A 20804-nucleotide genomic window follows, 5' to 3' on the forward strand; every position below is an offset into this window, starting at 1 on the left:
GGTCAGCTGAAACTCCGGTATGGGGTTCGATAGTCCCTGGTGCCACGCCATGCTGCTTCAGTGCCGGTCGCACACACCGGGCCGGAACCCACAACGGTCCTTCAGGGAGAGACACAGCAGCATATCCCCGACCCCAAGTGATTAGAGGTACTGGGCCCAGCCATTGCGGATCAGGCAGCTGACGGTAATAGACACGTGGTCTTTCCAGCACCTCGGATTTATGAAAATGCCGATCCGCGGGGGTCTGCTGATCTGCGTTTAGCGTTAAGTTATTTAAAGTGAACAAAAGGATATGCAATTGTTGCTGAATGTCTCCCAAGGTTCGGAGACACAGCTCCCCTTGTTTTAATTGTTTGTCAAGCAAGGTTTTTAGCGTGCGATTTGCACGTTCAACAATGGCTTGGCCCGTGGAGTTATAAGGGATCCCGTGTGTGAGACGGACGTCCCATTGGACACAAAAGGAGGAAAGGGCTGTGGAGCAGTAGGCTGGGGCATTATATGTTTTTATTTGGCTCGGGCAACCCATAATAGCAAAACAGGCTAGCAGATGGTGAATAACTTTAGGAGTGGCTTCCCCACGCTGTGGGGTTGCCCAGAGGAATCCCGAATAGGTATCAATGGAAACATGTAAAAACGAATAGGGGCGGAATTGTGGCACGTGAGTGACATCCATTTGCCACAGCTGATTCGCTGCGGTACCTCTGGGGTTAACGGCATAAGAAAAGGTAGGGGCAGCAGCAGCACAGTGGGGGCAGGAACGAACAATGGAACGTGCATGATCAGCAGGAATGTGAAACTGTCAGGCCAAAACAGAGGCAGACTGATGAAAAAAGGCATGGCTTTCAATGGGGTCAGAAAAAAGAGAATTTACCTCACCACATAACGCGCGATCGGCGCGCGCATTGCCTTCAGTGAGTAGCCCAGGCAGAGGGGTATGACTGCAAATATGAGCAACAAAGTACGGGAAATTACGAGTGGTGATGAGATACTGTAAAGACAAAAACAGGCGAAGGAGGTCTGCATCGACCTGAGGGGTAATGAGGGCTAGGGGTAAATGATCAATTACTTGATAAACATAATGGGTGTCCACAATCAAATTAAAGGGACAATCAACAAAAAGTTGAAAGGCCAAAACAACAGCAGCCAATTCTGAGCGCTGCGCAGAACGCTGAGGCAGCGTAAAGCGAGAATGCCAACGAGGGGGGTCACCTAATTGATAGGTGACAACACCACGACGTGGAGAGCCATCAGTAAAAAGAGTGACGGCTGAAACAATGGGTTGAGAGCGACTAAGACGATGGACAACCAGGGGCACCTGTTGGGTAATTACCAATCGGGGATCTTTAGGGGGATTATAAGAGATCTCTCCCATATAATCACAAAGAGCAACCTGCCAGGCCAAGGAGGTGTCGCACAAAGAGTCAAATTCAGTATGGGACAAGGGGAGCACAATGGCAACCAAATCAGTGCCAGTAAGTTGCATTGCACGGTGGCGGGCTTTACGAACAAGATCAGATAGGGCATCTAAATACGGATAAATATTTCGAGGAGGGGTGGATGAAAGGTATAGCCACACTATAATAGAGACGGCTGTGTCTGTACGGGGTACAAACAGAGCCGCAGTTGGCGTATGAGGGGTGGCAAGAAGAACCAACCATAAGGGACGGACCTCTGGGAGTCTGTCCACAAACTGCTGACTCAATGCTGCATTGATTTGTCGAATGCAGGCAGTATGCTTTTCAGTGATGGCAATAACCGCACCCGGTGCCCGGGCTCCACGCAGGAGCTCGAACAACGGCTGCAGCATTGAAGTGGGGAGACGAAAGTAGGGCCGAATCCAATTTAAATGACCCAAAACTTGTTGTAATTTAACAAGGGTTAGGGGTTGAGGTAGAATTAATTCCGGACGAACCGGAGCAGCATAGGTTTGTAAAACCCTATGTCCGAGGTAGTGCTAGGGATAAGAGTGTTGGATTTTTTCTGGTGCCACTAATAGGCCATTTTGGCCGAGAATCTCGGACAGAGATTCAAGTTGTTCTGCCGTAACCTGGGGACCACTAAGCAAAATGTCATCCATATAATGGTAGACCTTTAGTGAGGGGTACCGGGCACGAAAAGGGGCAAGGGCCCGATCCACAAAGAGCTGACACAAGGTCGGAATATTTTGCATTCCCTGGGGCAAGACTTTCCATTGATACCTATGAGAGGGTTGCTGATTATTATACTGTGGCACTGTAAACGCGAATTTTTAGTGTCCAGGAAGTGGATCTCTTGTGTGGACTGTTCCAGGCTGAGGTTGATGGTGGGATGGAAATTGTTGAAATCATGGTGGAATTCGTCAAGGGCTTCTTTTGCATGGGTCCAGATGATGAAGATGTCATCAATGTAGCGCAAGTAGAGTACGAGAGCTGAGGAAGTGTTGTTCTAAGTCAGCCATAAAATGTTGGCATAATGTGGGGCCATGAGGGTACCCATAGCAGTGCCGCTGATTTGAAGGTATACATTGTCCCCAAATGTGAAATAGTTATGGGTGAGGACAAAGTCACAAAGTTCAGCCACCAGGTTTGCCGTGACATTATCGGGGATACTGTTCCTGATGGCTTGTAGTCCATCTTTGTGTGGAACGTTGGTGTAGAGGGCTTCTACATCCATAGTGGCTAGGATGGTGTTTTCATGAAGATCTCCGATGGATTGTAGTTTCCTCAGGAAGTCAGTGGTGTCTCGAAGATAGCTGGGAGTGCTGGTAGCATAGGGCCTGAGGAGGGAGTCTATATAGCCAGACAATCCTGCTGTCAGGGTGCCAATGCCTGAGATGATGGGGCGTCCAGGATTTCCAGGTTTATGGTTCTACCCAAGACACAAATCAGATGTCAAGAATTATAATATTCAAAAACCAGTTGGAGAACACTTCAATCTCTTTGGTCACTCGATTACAGACCTAAAAGTTGCAATTCTTCAATAAAAAAACTTCAAAAACAGACTCCAAGGAGAGACTGCTGAATTGGAATTAATTTGCAAACTGGATACAATTAAATTAGGCTTGAATAGAGACTGGGAGTGGATGGGTCATTGCACAAAGTAATATTCCCTCCCACCGCCCGCTGTTCCTCAGACATTCTTGTCAACTGCTGGAAATGGCCCACCTTGATTATCACTACAAAAAGCCCCCCCCCACCACCACCCGCTCTCCTGCTGGTAATAGCTCACCTTCAGTGATCACTCTCCTTACAGTGTATATGGTAACACCCATTGTTTCACATTCTCTGGGTATATAAATCTCCCCACTGTACTCCTTTTCTTTTTACTGCTCTAAAAGCTTCTCAACTCAGCTTCTTGTTTTGTGCAATTTGCAACATGACCTTGCAAATATACAGTGTGCACCTGTCCCCTTCTCTTCCTTATCTTCTGCTGCCTCCTAGTGCCCATTGTACAGTATAGTCACCCCTTTCCCACTCCCACTCCTCCTGCCCCTAGAGCCCATTATACAGTGTAGCCGCCCCTTCCCCACCCCCACCCTCTGTTGCCCCAGTGCCCATTATACAGTATAGCCACCCCTTCCCTATCCTTCAAACTCTGCTGCTCCTATTGTGCATTATACAGTATAGCCACCCCTTTTTAGTCCCTCATCCTCTGCTGCACCCTAAGGTCTACTGTCCAGTATACACTGTACAACAGTCTATTCTTCTTCACAAAGAGAAGGATGAGGAATGACTTGATTACTGTCTATAAGTATCTACTTGGGAGAAAATACTGAATTGCCATCTATTCAAAATAGCAGAGAATAATAGAGTCATAGAAATGTAGGACTGGAAGGGACCTTGACAGATCTTCTAGTCCAATCCCCTGCACTCATGGCAGTACTATGTATTATCTAGAGCATCCCTGATAGGTGATTGTCTAACCTGTTTTTTAAAACCTCCAATGCTTCAATTTAAGACCAAAGTCACATAGGGAAGGCTTTTAAGTAGAGGTGCTTGGGAATTTTTTGTAGGATGGATTTTCTGGCAAAAAATGCAGTTTCCACAAAAATGAATTCCGTTGGAAAACTTAAAATAGGAATGTTATGATTTGGGTCTGTTCGACTCAGATGATAATATTTTGTTTTTTGGAACTGAACCAAAATGATTTGTTTCAAAGCAGTTCAACAAAACATTAAACTGTAATTTCCTATCAGTGCATTACCTTCTGGGAGTTGTAATTCCAGCCCCCATTCTTTCTTAAGGGCCAGGCTCCCTGCAGGTCTACATCACCAGTAATACAATGTGGAATTCCACCTGCCCACATTCCATGGTGCATGATGGAGAATTATGTCTCTGGGTGGATTATCAGAAAGGTAGTACATTCAATGAGCCTCTTTCAGATGGGAGAATGGAGCCATCTGGTCAGCTTAACGAACAAAAAAAAATATTTTTTGTCTTTCAGAAAATCAGAGAAAACTGATGCCAGCTGAAAAGCAATTCAACATGATAGCCACCCTCATGTACAGCATCATCACCTCTGTCCTGAACCCCCTGATCTACACCCTGAGGAACCGGGAGGTGAAATCTGCCCTGAGGAAAGTGGTAGGAGGAAAACTGTTCCCTGGAAGGACATGAAAAAACTGAATGTTTTTCTCTGTCTCTAAGGCTGAGAATGAGAGTGGGTAATGTGCTTTCTCCCATTGAGTCTATTGTGCACTGGGAGCTGGCCATTAATGTGCAAGGAATCACTGTGCATTGGGCACTGGGAAATAGGCTGTAGATAACCTTCCTAAACTGGAGAATGGAGGTTAATAGTGTTAAAGAAAAGTTAGCATATGTGCATATGTGACTTCATTTTGGTTTGGGGCCCATCCATTGTCTAAAAGCAAACACATCATGTACCAGGAGGAGTGTACCTTAGATACTGCATTCCTGTGAAAATCCTCCTTCTTGTCTCCAGCCTGCCTTGACTCCCGGTATCTGTTCTTTGTCTGTCCCTAACTCCCTATCTCCTGGCCTTTGATGTGAGGCCTCCCAGCCTGATAATAAAAGTTACTGATGCATTGCTTTAGGACCATGTTGTGTAATTAACATACTAGTTTAGCACGAGGAATGCACCAAGCAGGGATAGGTGATAGATAAGAAAAGGGTTTGTTTATTGGCTAAGGTTTCCAATGTACGAGGGCAACATGCTTTGCTAAGAGGTATATAACCTTTGTATAATCTGTATTCGGGGTCCCCTCCTGGCTAGCAGGGGGGCACCACGCTCGAGCGTAATAAACTTGGTGTTTTTTGGGAACTCTGCAGTTTGGACTTTATTTATGTGCCTCAGCCTAGATTCGAACTGTGTGTGACCTATCAGGTATAATTCGTAGCATTTGTGTGCGTGACCTATCAGGTATAATTCGCAGCATTTGTGTGTGTATCCTACCAGGTATAATTTGCAGCAGTTGTGTGAGTGTCCTATCAGGTATAATTCGTAACCATAGTAAGGGAGAGGTTAATAGCAATGGAGGTTAATAGCAAGAATGGAGGTTAATAACAAGGGAGACTTTAAAGTCATAAAGAAAAGGAGGACTTGTGGCATCCGATGAATGCATCGGAATGTATCCGATGAAGTGAGCTGTAGCTCACGAAAGCTTATGCTCAAATAAATTGGTCAGTCTCTAAAGTGCCACAAGTACTCCTTTTCTTTTTGTGGATACAGACTAACACAGCTGCTACTCTGAAACCTTTAAAGTCAGAAGGGACCATTGTGATCATCTGGTCTGACCTCCTGTACATTGCAGACCACAGAACCTCACTCATCCACTCCTGTAATAGACCCCTAACCTCTGGCAGAGTAACTGAAGTCCTCAAATCATGGGTTAAATACTTCAAGTAAAAGAGAATTCACCACTGACACTAGTTGTGCACTGGTCAGCAGAAAATTGACAGTAGGGAATAAGAAGCCTGGGTGGAAATAAACAATACATTGGAAATTGATGGGGAACCTTTTCATTTGACAAAAAGAAACAAACTGAATAATTTGCCAACATTTTCAGTAGAAAATCTTGATTTTTCATGGAAGAAATGAAAATGGCCAAAACTCAAAAATGTACTGCCATAACTGAGCGGTTTTGTGGTTCAGCGGTGTTGGTTTCCCAATAGAAAGTCTTTCTTTTTGAGAAAAACAGACAGTTTGCACAAAAAATGTAGTAAAAAAAAGAAGGATGTTGAAAAACCCATTTTCCATCAGAAAGATTTCAATGGAAAAATTCACTCATACCTATCAAGAAGCCTTCTTCATTTGCATCTGTGGGTGGAGTCTCGGATTTTTAAAGGTGTCTGGTTCAGAAGGGCACCTATTGGCTGTTAATGAGAGTTTTAAGGGCACCCTTAAATCCCTTTGAAAATTTCATCCTCCATGCACAATTGCATAACAAGCTCAGCCCCCAACATACTGCAGAGCTCAATCCCTAAAGAACATCAAGCTCCCACCGAGATCTAACCTATATCAAGCCCACATAGGTCCCAAACCCATGTTCCCTACTGCAGCACAGACAAGTAGTTGTTCCTTGCAGTGTGCCATGAGGGTCAACAGAACAGGGCTATTTTGGATCTAAAAGGAAGAGGGATGGGTATATACTTGTATAAGTAGGGGCATAGCGAGCAGATCGAGGGACGTGATCGTTCCCCTCTATTCGACATTGGTGAGGCCTCATCTGGAGTACTGTGTCCAGTTTTGGGCCCCACACTTCAAGAAGGATGTGGATAAATTGGAGAGAGTCCAGCGAAGGGCAACAAAAATGATTAGGGGACTGGAACACATGAGTTATGAGGAGAGGCTGAGGGAGCTGGGATTGTTTAGCCTGCAGAAGAGAAGAATGAGGGGGGATTTGATAGCTGCTTTCAACTACCTGAAAGGGGGTTCCAAAGAGGATGGCTCTAGACTGTTCTCAATGGTAGCAGATGACAGAACGAGGAGTAATGGTCTCAAGTTGCAGTGGGGGAGGTTTAGATTGGATATTAGGAAAAACTTTTTCACTAAGAGGGTGGTGAAACACTGGAATGCGTTACCTAGGGAGGTGGTAGAATCTCCTTCCTTAGAGGTTTTTAAGGTCAGGCTTGACAAAGCCCTGGCTGGGATGATTTAACTGGGAATTGGTCCTGCTTCGAGCAGGGGGTTGGACTAGATGACCTTCTGGGGTCCCTTCCAACCCTGATATTCTATGATTCTATGGGCAGAGCTTCTTCTACAGTTGAGGCTCTCACAGAGCAGGCTTTGGACTAGATCCACAAAGGCATGTAGGCGTCTCCATCAAATTGGAGAAAATCCACAAGAGAGCAACAAAAATGACTAAAACATGACCTACGTGGAAAGGTTGAAAAGACTGGGTTTGTTTAGTTTGGAGAAGTGAAGACTGAGGGGGAAACATGATAACAGTTTTCAAGTACGTAAAAGTTTGTTATAAAGAGGTTAGTGATTAATTGTTCTCTGGAACCACTGAGGACAGGACAAGAAGTAATGGGCTTAAATTTCAGCAAGGTGGATTTTGGTTAAACATTAGGAAAAAAACTTAAGAATGGGTTAGACAAACACCAGATGGGGCAGTCTAGAGAATGCATAGTCCTGCCACAGTGAGGACTGGACTAGATGACCTGTTGAGTTCCCTCCCAGTCCTATGATTGTATGATTCTATGAGTAAGCTCTATGCACTCAGTATTGGGAAATTAAAGAGATAGCTTGAGAGTCCAGTGATGACTCAGAGTATCTGGAGAACAAGGGTGGTGCAATGTGGGGAAGGGTACCTGGAGACCTTGAACAGGGCCCAAGCCAGGATCACAGTAACGTGGTGGTAGGGATCTGGAGCCAGTTCTGTGGAAAGAGGAGGTACTGAGACAGAGGCGCATGATGCCATGGTCAAGCAACCCAGTGCAGACAATATAGAAGGCGTCATTGGTGTCAGATGAGGGTCTTCATGCTGAAGCAAAGGCGAGAGCAATAAGCAGGTGGAATAAGTCGCTATCCGCGGGGTAAGCATCTGACATAGTCAGTACCAATGTGGCCTGCTGACCTGCAGTGATCAGGAAAGACTGCTGTGTCAAAGAATTATCCAGACCCCATAGTACCTGAGAGAATACCAGAGTCAATGGCTCAGGTGTCTCTTATTCAGTCAGTATCAGAAGAAACAAGCCAAAGGGCACACTTTGCCTTTGGTACCTGATAGATCGTCTATGGAAGAATCTGTGACCCAGGGATTTCTTGATGCCAACTGGCAGAGGGCAGAGGGGGTGCATATGGGTTTACAGGGAAGACTGATGCTCACAGGCCTGCTTTTACTAACTGCAGCCAGAATATAACCCCATGGATAAGGACAGCAGCTTATTCAAAGAACTAGGCCCTTGCTGCTTGTTCAACTCAGGACGGTGCGGTGACATTAATTCCAAATCAATGCTGCATTGTTTTAAATGCATAGGATTTGTGGCCTGCATATGGACTGGTACTGAAAAAATCTGTATGTTAAATACTATTATTTGTTTGTTTGCATAGTACTTGCTGTGTTGCTGTAATGAGAAGATTGTGTTTAGATTTATGAGGAGTCTTCAATAACCCTGAAATTGTCCTCTTATAAATATCTAGATTTTTTTTAGTTGGAGCCCCTTTGCTGCATTGTTGTTTCTTTCTTCCAAACTGGACCAATTCAGGTTACAGGCATCCATGACTGTCCCAATTTGCATATTTGTCTGATGTGGTATTATCCACAGGAGGGAGTTCCATGGTCAAAACATACCAGACTCACTCACCATTCCTGCTCTAAAATGGAATTATTGTGGGTACTTGTGTAATCCAGATTGGGTGGGTCATGCCATCTCAGCCCTTCCTCACACACACACACACAGAGAAAGAGACCTCGTCCCACCAAATAGCCTGGTGGTTAGGGCATTCTGCTGGGAGCCAGGAGAAATGGGTTTCAGACTGTGATGGGTTGTTACCCTGGGGTGTAGTCTGGGAGCAGTTGGAATCGTTGTGCCCCCTAGCCATTCAGCTGGGTTGGCCTCTCTCACACTGCTCTGCTGGTGACTCTGCCAGCCTCTCCAGGCCCTGTTATCACCCAACATGACAGCAGGTGGTGCCACACACCTAACTGAATTAACTGAGTGCTTTATGTACCCCACTCATGGACAAACAGGGGGCCCCTAGCCAGCTTCCCAGCTCCCCAGCCTTTCACCCCTACTGAGGGATAAACCCAGAATTATACCATCTTGCACTGCACAGGGATCTGTGCAAAGTCCAGTGGAGGGCAACAAAAATGATTAGGGGGCTGGGGCACATGACTTATGAGGAGAGGCTGAGGGAACTGGGCTTATTTAGTCTGCAGAAGAGAAGAATGTGTGGGGGGAGGGATTTGATAGCAGCCTTCAACTATCTGAAGGGAGGTTCCAAAGAGGAGGGAGCTAGGTTGGTCTCAGTAGTGGCAGATAACAGGACAAGAAGCAATAGTTTAAGTTGCAGTGGGGGAGGTCTAAATTGGATATTAGGAAACACTATTTCACTACGAGGATGGTGAAGCACTGGAATGCGTTACCTAGGGAGGTGGTAGAATCTCCATCCTTAGAGGTTTTTAAGGCCCAGCTTGACAAAGCCCTGGCTGGGATGATTTATTTGGGATTGGTCCTGCTTTGAGCAGGGGGTTGGACTAGATGACCTCCTGAGGTCTCTTCCAACCCTAATCTTCTATGATAAACAAAACTGCAAACTAAGTCTTTTACAAACTAGACACGATTTGAATTAGCACTATCTCACCCTGTCTGGTGATACAAGCAGGCTTGCAGATTCTTGAGGCACAAGCTGCATCTGCCTTGCACTTTGGGTTCCCCTCCTTCATTCCAAGTCCTTTGTCTTCCATTACTTCTTTCAGGTGTTGAATTGTGGGGGAATGAGAACAAATCATGTTGTCGCTGCACACCGTATAGAGTTTCTCCATATGGTGGGAACCCTTTGTTACAAGCTAAGTTCTCAGCCCAGTTTGTGGAAAAATACAGGTACCAAAATGGAGTTCAGTATCATGTGGTCTGGTCACATGCCCTTGCCGGCCTTGCTGAGTCACAGCAGCCATTATTCATAGGCTGGTTGAAACGTTCCCAGGTGAGGACAAATCTTTTCCATGGTCCATTGTCTTTGCTGATGGGCCATTAGCACTGTCTAGCTTCTTCATTGTTGTGCATGAAAGGCTTGTTGTGTGTGTCACCCAGAGTAGGTACATTTGAAATACAGATACATAGTCAATATTCATAACTTCAGATATAAAGATGATACATGCACACAAATAGGATAATCATATTCAGCAAATCATAACATTTTTATAGACACCTCACATGACACATTTGGTACAGGATGCATCTTAATTATGTCAAAATCTATCATAATGATACCACTATGATGAATACGGGGTGTAGTGTCACACAGACCCGCCTCCAAATTAGGCAGAGGGCGGGATCCAGGGCTGTGGGTCTTCCACATCCCAGCTGAGTGCTCTAACCACTGAGATATCAGGTATAATGGGACACCTCACCAAAAAAATCTTATCCCCTGTTGACCTTTGTGTGTGGCACCTCCCAGAGGTACTCAAGGTTGTGAGATGCCTTGCCAGTGCCTGCCCTTAGCGTGAAGCAATCTTTTTCTATGCCTGCTGTGGTTCCGCTCCTGGAAACCAACAGCCTCTGTCCTCCAGGTCTCTGCAGACCTCTCCTTCTCTGTGTCTCTGTGCCCCTGCCACTGGATGGTCACAGTAATTACCAAGTCAGCTGCCACCAAAGAGACAGTGCACACACCAGCCTGTTTGATCTAGCTATGCAGTCACACTTTGCTTAATGTTACAGCACTGAGATCTACTTCTGATAAAACAAAGATTCATAGATATTTAGGTCAGAAGGGACCATTATGATCATCTAGTCTGACCTCCTGCACAATGCAGGCCACAGAATTTCACCCACCACTCCTAAAAAAGACCTCACACCTATATCTGTGCTATTGAAGTCCTCAAATTGTAGTTTGAAGACCTCAAGGAGCAGAGAATCCTCCAGCAAGTGACCCGTGCCCCATGCTACAGAGGAAGGCGAAAAACCTCCAGGGCCTTCCAATCTGCCCTGGAGGAAAATTCCTTCCCGACCCCAAATATGGCGATCAGCTAAACCCTGAGCATATGGGCAAGATTCATCAGCCAGATACTACAGAAAATTCTTTCCCGGGTAACTTGGATCTTACCCCATCTAAAAACCCATCACAGGCCATTGGGCCTATTTACCATGAATATTTAATTACCAAAACCATGTTATCCCATCATACCATCTCCTCCATAAACTTATTGAGTTTAATCTTAAAGCAAGATAGATCTTTTGCCCCCACTACTTCCCTCGGAAGGCTATTCCAAAACTTCACTCCTCTGATGGTTAGAAACCTTCGTCTAATTTCTAATCTAAATTTCCTAGTGGCCAGTTTATATCCATTTGTTCTTGTGTCCACATTGGTACTGAGTTTAAATAATTCCTCTCCCTCTCTGGTATTTATCCCTCTGATATATTTATAGAGAGTAATCATATCTCCCCTCAACCTTCTTTTAGTTAGGCTAAACAAGCCAAGCTCCCTGAGTCTCCTTTCATAAGACAAGTTTTCCATTCCTCGGATCATCCTAGTAGCCCTTCTCTGTACCTGTTCCAGTTTGAATTCATCCTTCTTAAACATGGGAGACCAGAACTGCACACAGTATTCCAGGTGAGGTCTCACCAGCGCCTTATATAACGGTACTAAAACCTCCTTATCCCTACTGGAAATACCTCTCCTGATGCATCCCAAGACGACATTAGCTTTTTTCACAGCCATATCACATTGGCAGCTCATAGTCATCCGATGATCAACCAATACTCCAAGGTCCTTTTCCTCCTCCGTTACTTCTAGTTGATGCGTCCCTAGCTTATAACTAAAATTCTTGTTATTAATCCCTAAATGCATGACCTTACACTTCTCACTATTAAATTTCATCCTATTCCTATTACTCCAGTTTACAAGGTCATCCAGATCCTCCTGTAGGGTATCCCTGTCCTTCTCTAAATTAGCAATACCTCCCAGCTTTGTATCATCTGCAAACTTTATTAGCACACTCCCACTTTTTGTGCCCAGGTCAGTAATAAAGAGATTAAATAAGATTGGTCCCAAAACTGATCCTTGAGGAACTCCACTGGTAACCTCCCTCCAACTTGACAGTTCACCTTTCAGTAGGACCTGTTGTAGTCTCCCCTTTAACCAATTCCCTATCCACCTTTCAATTTTCCTATTGATGCCCATCTTATCCAATTTAACTAATAATTCCCCATGTGGCACAGTATCAAACGCCTTACTAAAATCTAAGTAAATTAGATCCACTGCATTTCCTTTATCTAAAATATCTGTTACTCTCTCAAAGAAGGAGATCAGGTTGGTTTGGCACGATCTACCTTTTGTAAAACCATGTTGTATTTTGTCCCATTTACCATTGACTTCAATGTCCTTAACTACCTTCTCCTTCAAAATTTTTTCCAAGACCTTGCATACTACAGATGTCAAACTAACAGGCCTATAATTACTTGGATCACTTTTTTTCCCTTTCTTAAAAATAGGAACTATGTTAGCAATTCTCCAATCATACGGTACAACCCCTGAGTTTACAGATTCATTAAAAATTCTTGCTAATGGGCTTGCAATTTCTTGTGCCAATTCTTTTAATATTCTTGGATGAAGATTATCTGGGCCCCCCGATTTAGTCCCATTAAGCTGTTTGAGTTTCGCTTCTACCTCAGATATGGTGACGTCTACCTCCATATCCTCATTCCCATTTATCATGCTACCATTATCCCTAAGATCCTCTTTAGTCTTATTAAAGACTGAGGCAAAGTATTTGTTTAGATATTGGGCCATGCCTAGATTATCCTTGACCTCCACTCCATCCTCAGTTTTTAGCGGTCCCACTTCTTCTTTCTTTGTTTTCTTCCTATTTATATGACTATAGAACCTTTTACTATTGGTTTTAATTCCCTTTGCAAGGTCCAACTACTTGACTTTTAGCCTGTCTCACTTTATCCCTACATATTCTGACCTCAATAAGGTAGCTTTCCTTACTGATCCCTCCCTTCTTCCACTCCCTATATGCTTTCTGCTTATTCTTAATTACCTCTCTAAGATGCTTGCTCATCCAGCTTGGTCTACAACTCCTGCCTATGAATTTTTTCCCCTTTCTTGGGATGCAGGCTTCCGATAGCTTCTGCAGCTTTAATTTAAAATAATCCCAGGCCTCCTCTACCTTTAAACCCATAAATTCTTCAGTCCAATCCACTTCCCTAACTAATTTCCTTAATTTTTGAAAGTCAGCCCTTTTGAAATCAAAAACCCTAGTTGTAGATTTATTTTTGTTAATCCTTCCATTCAATTTGAACTGAATTAGCTCATGATCACTTGAGCCAAGATTATCCCCTACAACCATTTCCTCTATGAGGTCCTCATTACTCACCAAGACCAAATCTAAAATGGCATCCCCTCTAGTCGGTTCAGCAACTACTTGCTGAAGGAATCCATCAGCTATCGCATCTAGGAAAATCTGAGCCCTATTATTATTACTAGCACTCGTCCTCCAGTCTATATCTGGGAAGTTAAAGTCTCCCATGATCACAGTTCCCATTCGTATTTACTTTATTAAAAACATTAAAAAGGGCTCTATCCATATCCAAATTAGATCCTAGCGGTCTATAGCACACCCCAAGCACTATCCCAGGGGAGGCTCTAATAGTTTTCTTCCCCAATTTAATTGTTGCCCAGACAGACTCAGTCATATCCATTTCATCGCTTCTTATTTCTTTACATTCTATCTCATCATTGATATACAGTGCTACTCCACCACCTTTACCTTTATTTCGGTCTTTCCTAAACAGCACATACCCTTCAATACCTGTAGCCCAGTCATGACTACTATTCCACCAGGTCTCTGTTATACCTATAATATCTGGTTTCACTTCCTGCACCAGTAACTCTAGTTCCTCCATTTTGTTACCTAGGCTCCTTGCATTAGTGTACAAACATCTTAATTTTTGCTGTTTGGCCTCACTCACATTCTGTACCCTGTTAGGCACGGTTATTTTACTACCAGTATAACCTATTAGACTTGTATCTACACTGCCCTTCCTCCTACCTACAGCTGTATCCACTCTTACTTCATTTTCTTTCCACTCTATGCTAAATTCTGGCGTGGAGATTACCTGGACATCTCTCAACCATCTCCCCCAAATTCCTAGTTTAAAGCTCTTAATCAGTTGTGCCAGCCTCCATCCTAGAAGTCTATTTCCTTCCCTACTCAGATGAAGTCCATCCCGAGAGAACTGTCCTCTATCCATGAATGCCTCCCAATGGCCATACATCCCAAAGCCCTCCTTATAGCACCACTGCCTAAGCCATCTATTGATAGTCATAATCTTGTCACACCTTTGTTGCCCTTCTCTAGGAACAGGCAGAATCCCACTAAAGATCACCTGAGCCTCAATTTCCTTAAGCGTCCTCCCCAGCCTAGCATAGTCTCCCTTAATACTTTCCAGCGAGAATCTAGCCGTATCATTTCTTCCCACATGAAGGATAATTAGGGGATTCTTTCCCGCTCCCTTTAGAATCCTTTTCAACCTCAGGTCTACATCCCGTATCTTAGCACCTGGAAGACAGCACACCCTCCTATTTTCTGGATCAGCTCTGGTTACAGGCCTATCTATTCTTCTCAGTAAAGAGTCCCCAATCACATAGACCTGCCTTTTCCTAGTGATGGTGCTATTCTCCAGTCTATCCCCTGTTCCCTCTGGCTGCAAGTTTTTTCCATTCCCATTCTCCCTTGTAATTCTTTTTAACCCATCCTGTATCCTCCTGGGGCTCATATTTGGTGTAATCTCTATTAACTCTTCCCCTTTTCCTATAGGACTAACCGCTCTTCTCTTCTTCCTTGCCCTGTCACCTTCAGTGACTACCTGCTGAGCCCCTTCTTCATTTTCCAACTCTGCAAACCTATTCTGAAGCTCTATTTCTCCTTCACTAGCCCGTCTTTTCCTCTGCCTAGTTCTTTTAGTCACATGCTTCCACTGACCACTTTCCTCACCCAGTCTCCCCTCAGAATTCCCTAGTCCTGCTTCCATCTGCAAGTCTGAGCTTTTCCCTTCGGATACCTCATGTCTTTGCTCCATAATCTGCTCAAACCCCTTCCTAAACTCTACCAGACTTTCCACCTGCATCTCCAAACCTCTGATCTTTTCCTCCATCAGCTCTATCAGACGGCATTTCATGCAGACAAAACTCTTACCAGGTGCCACCTCCAGGATCATGTACATACCACAGCTTCCACATCCAGTCATTTTCATTGTGTCATCTGCTACATGGGTCACTCCCACTGCCACCTCTGAATCTGTCATAGCCTTCCCACCTAAATCCTGTTAATCTGGGAAACACAAACCACACCAAAACACCACCACCCACAGCAAAACCAAACCCCACACAAGCACCACAAGACAAACTCCCCTTTCAAACTCCCACTCAAACTCCCCTGTTTACAGCTCTGTTTGCTAGCTCCTGTGCCGCTGCCTGACTGGCTGCTACCTTTATAGGACCCCTAGTCAGTGAAGCCCCGCCCCCTAATCAGGGCTCAGCTTCTCTCCCAGCACAAAGCCCCTACAAGCCTCTACACATACAGATACTACCAATACAAAACCAAACACACACAAATACCTTCTCCTCCAACAGAACTCCCACTCAAACTCCCCTGTTTACAGCTCTGTTTGCTAGCTCCTGTGCCGCTGCAGCTGTCTGTGCAGAACTCCCACTCAAAGAGTTTATTAACAAAGATTGGAGTGATACTGAGTAAGGGCCAGAACTAGAGACTGTGTCTGGACTCTTCTTAGACCTAATTGATTTCAAAGCATCCACCTGGAGGACTCAGCCAGAGCTGTAACCTTATTGTTTGTTTTTTACCGTTCAACCAGGTCATCTGTGTCGATCTCAGTTTCTTGAAGGAACACTTGGCTTGTTTGTTCATTCAGTAACTCTCCAGTGGTGCATGAATCCTGTCCCAGAAGAGCCATCCACTGAATGGAAATCTTGCTTCCCTGATAATGCCATGGGTACTCCATGGAATATGGACATAATAAAAATGTTTCTTGCCTGCTCAGTCACCAAAGGTTTTCAGAACAACCAGGGCTCACTCCTCTCCTATGTTCTGAACTGACTGAAATTCCTGCAATTTCCCCACAACACACTTTGTCACCTGTCACTGTTGAAACAACTCATCTAGAAAGAGGACCAGTATCACTCAGGTAAGTGCTGGAAGGGGAAATAGCAGGAAAGCGCCCGCTAGTTTTCTAAATCCACAAATACAAGTATGTTCCTGATGTCTGGAATTACTGGTTTCTTTCTTTCTTTCTTTCTTTCTTTCTTTCTTTCTTTCTTTCTTTCTTTCTTTCTTTCTTTCTTTCTTTCTTTCTTTCTTTCTATTATAAAAAGGAGAGGCTGAGTAAGAGCTTGTCTACATGGCCCCGTGTTTTGGTCTATGGGGGCATGAATTGCAGAGTTCACTAGTATGCTGGACTGTAATTGTCCTGTGAGTGCAAATGCAAATCAAGTAGCTTTTAGTTCACACTTGCAGGGGGTACATGGGGCATTTACAACCAATCATGCTAGAGAGTGCTGTGACTTACACTCCTGTTGTCCAAACTGTGGACATGTCCTAAGGCACCGGTTTTCAACTTTTTTTTTCATTTGCAGAACCCTAAAAATGGATGTGTGTACCCCATTGGAAATATTAGACATAGTCCGTGGACCCCCAGGGGTCCTTGTACCATGTGTTGAAAACCACTGCACTAAGACAAGGTTATGGGAAATTCCTTAACACAGTTAGGTCCCTTATTTGCTAGGCTGCCTCCATACACATGAGAATGGTGCAGTGCACAGCAAATTAAGGTTAGATTTAGGGATTAGAAAGTTAGACACCAAAGTACCTCCCATTGAATGTCAGTGAGAGTTTGGCACCTGCTTCCCCATCGCTATAGTGAACATACAAATCTACAAAGAAATGTGGGAGATGACCGTGACAACAATGATGATGATTCTTCACTGATACGGCAGTTTCACCTGCAGTCTACAAGAGAGCAAGTTGAACCTCAGAGTTACAAACACCTCGGGAGTGGCGGTTGTTCGTAATTCTGAAATGTGCATAACTCTGAACAAAACGTTATGGGCAGCGATGAGCTGCCAAAATCTTAACAACCGGTTCCCTATAAAAAGCTCTGATTTAAGGGATGTGCCCCAGTATGTATTTTTTGTCCCAACAGGGTTACCATATGTCCGTATTTTCCTGGGAGGAATTTTTAAATTTTAAAAAATTTTAAAAATTCCTCCTGGGCGGCGATTTAAGAACCAAAAAGCCTGACCTGTCCGGGAAAATACGGGTGTGTGTTAACCCTGTCTAAAGTTCTTTGTTAAAAAGATGGGCCTGAACTAGAAATGAGCTCCGTGTCACATGTGTGGGGCCCCGCCACGCCCTGGGGGTCTGCTAGGGTGACCAGATGTCCCGATTTTATAGGGACAGTCCTGATTTTGGGGTCTTTTTCTTACATAGGCTCCTATTACCCGCCACCCTCTGTCCTGATTTTTCACACTTGCTGTCTGGTCACCCTAGGGTGTGCACATGTGTGGGTCCCAGCTGCTCCCTGCCCCCCTCATTGAACCAGGTGTGCAGGGTAACTGCCCTGGGAACTGCAGGGCACCAGTGGACGTGGGGCCAGCTGCAGAAAGGGGCATGAGGCAGGGATAGCTGGAGGCGGGGGTGCAGGGCTGGCTGCGGGCAGGGTAGGGGGTGCGGAGCTGGCTGGAGACTGGAGGGTGCGGGGTTGGCTGGAGACAAGGGGGAGCAGGGCTGGCTATGGGCAGGGCAGGGGGTGCGGAGCTGGCTGGAGACTGGAGGGTGCGGGGTTGGCTGGAGGCAAGGGGGTGTGGGGCTGGCTGGACACAGGGCAGGGGCTGACTGGAGGTAGGGGCTGGCTGCAGGCAAGGCAGGGGGGTGCAGGGCTGGCTGGAGACAAAGGCTGGCTGTGGGCAGGGCAGGGGGTGCGGCAGGGGCTGGTGCGGGCAGGGCAGGGGGTGCGTGCAGCAGGGGTTGGCTGGATACAGGGCAGGGGGTGCGGCAGGGGCCGGCTGCAGGCAGAGGGTGCAGGGGTGGCTGGAGACAGGGGCTGGTGCGGGCAGGGTGGTGGGTGCTCACAGGGAGAGCGGCTCAGAGCAGCCCGAGCAGCAGGACGCAGCCCAGGCCCAGCAGAGCAGCCGGGGACCCACCCGGCAACAGCAGGAGCCCCAGGGCCAGGGGAGCAGCAGCAGCAACAGGGCTCGTGCCCAGGGCCAGGCAGCAGCCCACGTGGCTCCCACAGCGCAGCGCCCCCGGCGTCCGGAGGAGGAATTACATCACTTCCCGGCCAGAGCCCATCAAAGCCTCAGCGCCCCCTGCAGGGAAGCGGGTTAACAACCCGTTCTAAAACTGCTCCAAAATTTAACAACTGGTTCACGCGAACCGGTGCGAACCAGCTCCAGCTCACCACTGGTTATGGGTGTTCTTTCAAAAGTTTACAATGGAACATTGATTTAATGCAGTTTTGAAACTTTACTATGGAGAAGAAAAATGCTGCTTTCCCTTTTTTTAGTTGTTTACATATAACACAGTACTGTACTATATTTGCTTTTTTTTTTTTGCTTCTACTGCTGCATGATTGCATACTCCTGGTTCCAAATGAGGTGTGTGGTTGACTGATTGTCATCCCATCCTCCTGCACTCCTGAGCTGCTGCTTGCTGGAGAGACACTGCCAAAGCAAAGGAAATAGCCCAAGAACTTAAATATGTATGGAAATGTTTCTCAGCCAAATATTTCAACCTGCTCTCTTGCAGACTGCAGGTGAAACTGCCGTATCAGTGCAGAATCATCATCATTGTTGTCACGGTCATCTCCCACATTTCTTTGTAGATTTGTGTCATCTGCAAAATGTTGTCCCTGTATTTAATGTTCACCTGCTTGTCTGGATTGTTAATAAACATAAAATAACGACACCAGCTCCTATAGGGAACCTTGTGGTGCTTAAATTATTTCACTTTTCCTAGTGCTTACGAAGGACAGTCGCTGCTCAGAAGGAGCTCATAGTCTCAGGTCAAATGAATACAAAGAAATCAGGGAAAGGGGAATAACAACGGGAAATTGTATTGAGTGTAAATCCAGAAGAGACCAATAGATAATCTAGTCTGATCACCTTTATAGTACAAGCCATTTCATTTCACCCTGCCGCCTCGGTACATAGCCCAATAATTTGTGTTTGGCTAAGGCATAGCTTGCAGAAAGGCAACCAGTCTTCATTTAAAGACATCAAGAGATGGAGAATCCATCTCTTGTTAGTGATTTCCTTGTTAGTGTTTTCTTATGGTTCAGCATTATTGCTGTTAAAAAAAACATTGTGCCTAACTCTCCATTTTGAATTTGTTTGGCTTTAACTTCCAGACATTGGTTCTTGTTCTACCTTTCTCCACTAAATTAAGGAGCCCTTTAGTATCCAGTATTTTCTCCCTATGAAAAAAGAAAAGGAGTACTTGTGGCACCTTAGAGACTAACTAATTTATTTGAGCATAAGCTTTTGTGAGCTACAGCTCACTTCATTGGATGCATTCAGTGGAAAATACAGTGGGGAGATTTATACACATAGAGAACATGAAACAATGGGTGTTACCGTACACACTGTAACCAGAGTGATCACTTAAGATGAGCTATTACCATCAGGAGAGCGGGGGCGGGGTGGTGGTGGTAAACCTTTTGTAGTGATAATCAAGGTGGGCCATTTCCAGCCGTTGACAAGAACGTCTGAGGAACAGTGGGGGGTGGGGGAGAGAAATAGTTTTACTTTGTGTAATGACCCATCCACTCCCAGTCTCTATTCAAGCTTAAGTTAATTGTATCCTGTTTGCAAATTAATTCCAATTCAGCAGTCTCTCATTGGAGTCTGTTTTTGAAGTTTTTTTGTTGAAGAATTGCAACTTTTAGGTCTGTAATCAAGTGACCAGAGAGATTGAAGTGTTCTCCAACTGGTTTTTGAATGTTATAATTCTTGACGTCTGATTTGTGTCCATTTATTCTTTTACGTAGAGACTGTCCAGTTTGACCAATGTACATAGCAGAGGGGCATTGCTGGCACAGGATGGCATTTATCACATTGGTAGATGTGCAGTGAACGAGCCTCTGATAGTGTGGCTGATGTGATTAGGCCCTATGGTGGTGTCCCCTGAATAGATATGTGGACACAGTTGGCAACGGGTTGTTGCAATGATAGGTACCTGGGTTAGTGGTTCTGTTGTGTAGTGTGTGGTTGCTGGTGAGTATTTGTTTCAGGTTGGGGGGCTGTCTGTAAGCGAGGACTGGCCTGTCTCCCAAGATCTGTGAGAGTGATGGGTCGTCCTTCAGGATAGGTCATAGATCCTTGATGATGCGTTGGAGAGGCTTTAGTTGGGGGATGAAGGTGATGGCTAGTGGCGTTCTGTTATTTTCTTTGTTGTCCTCTGTTCCTCAGATGTTCTTGTCAACTGCTGGAAATGGCCCTCCTTGATTATCACTACAAAAGGTTTACTGCACCCCCCCTCCCCCGCTCTCCTGCTGGTAATAGCTCATCTTAAGTGATCACCCTGGTTACAGTGTGTATGGTAACACCCATTGTTTCATGTTCTCTATGTATATAACTCTCCCCACTGTATTTTCCACTGAATGCATCCGATGAAGTGAGCTGTA

Source organism: Lepidochelys olivacea (genome assembly GCF_965140295.1).
Source record: "Lepidochelys olivacea isolate rLepOli2 genome assembly, chromosome: 13".
Taxonomy (NCBI): domain Eukaryota; kingdom Metazoa; phylum Chordata; order Testudines; family Cheloniidae; genus Lepidochelys; species Lepidochelys olivacea.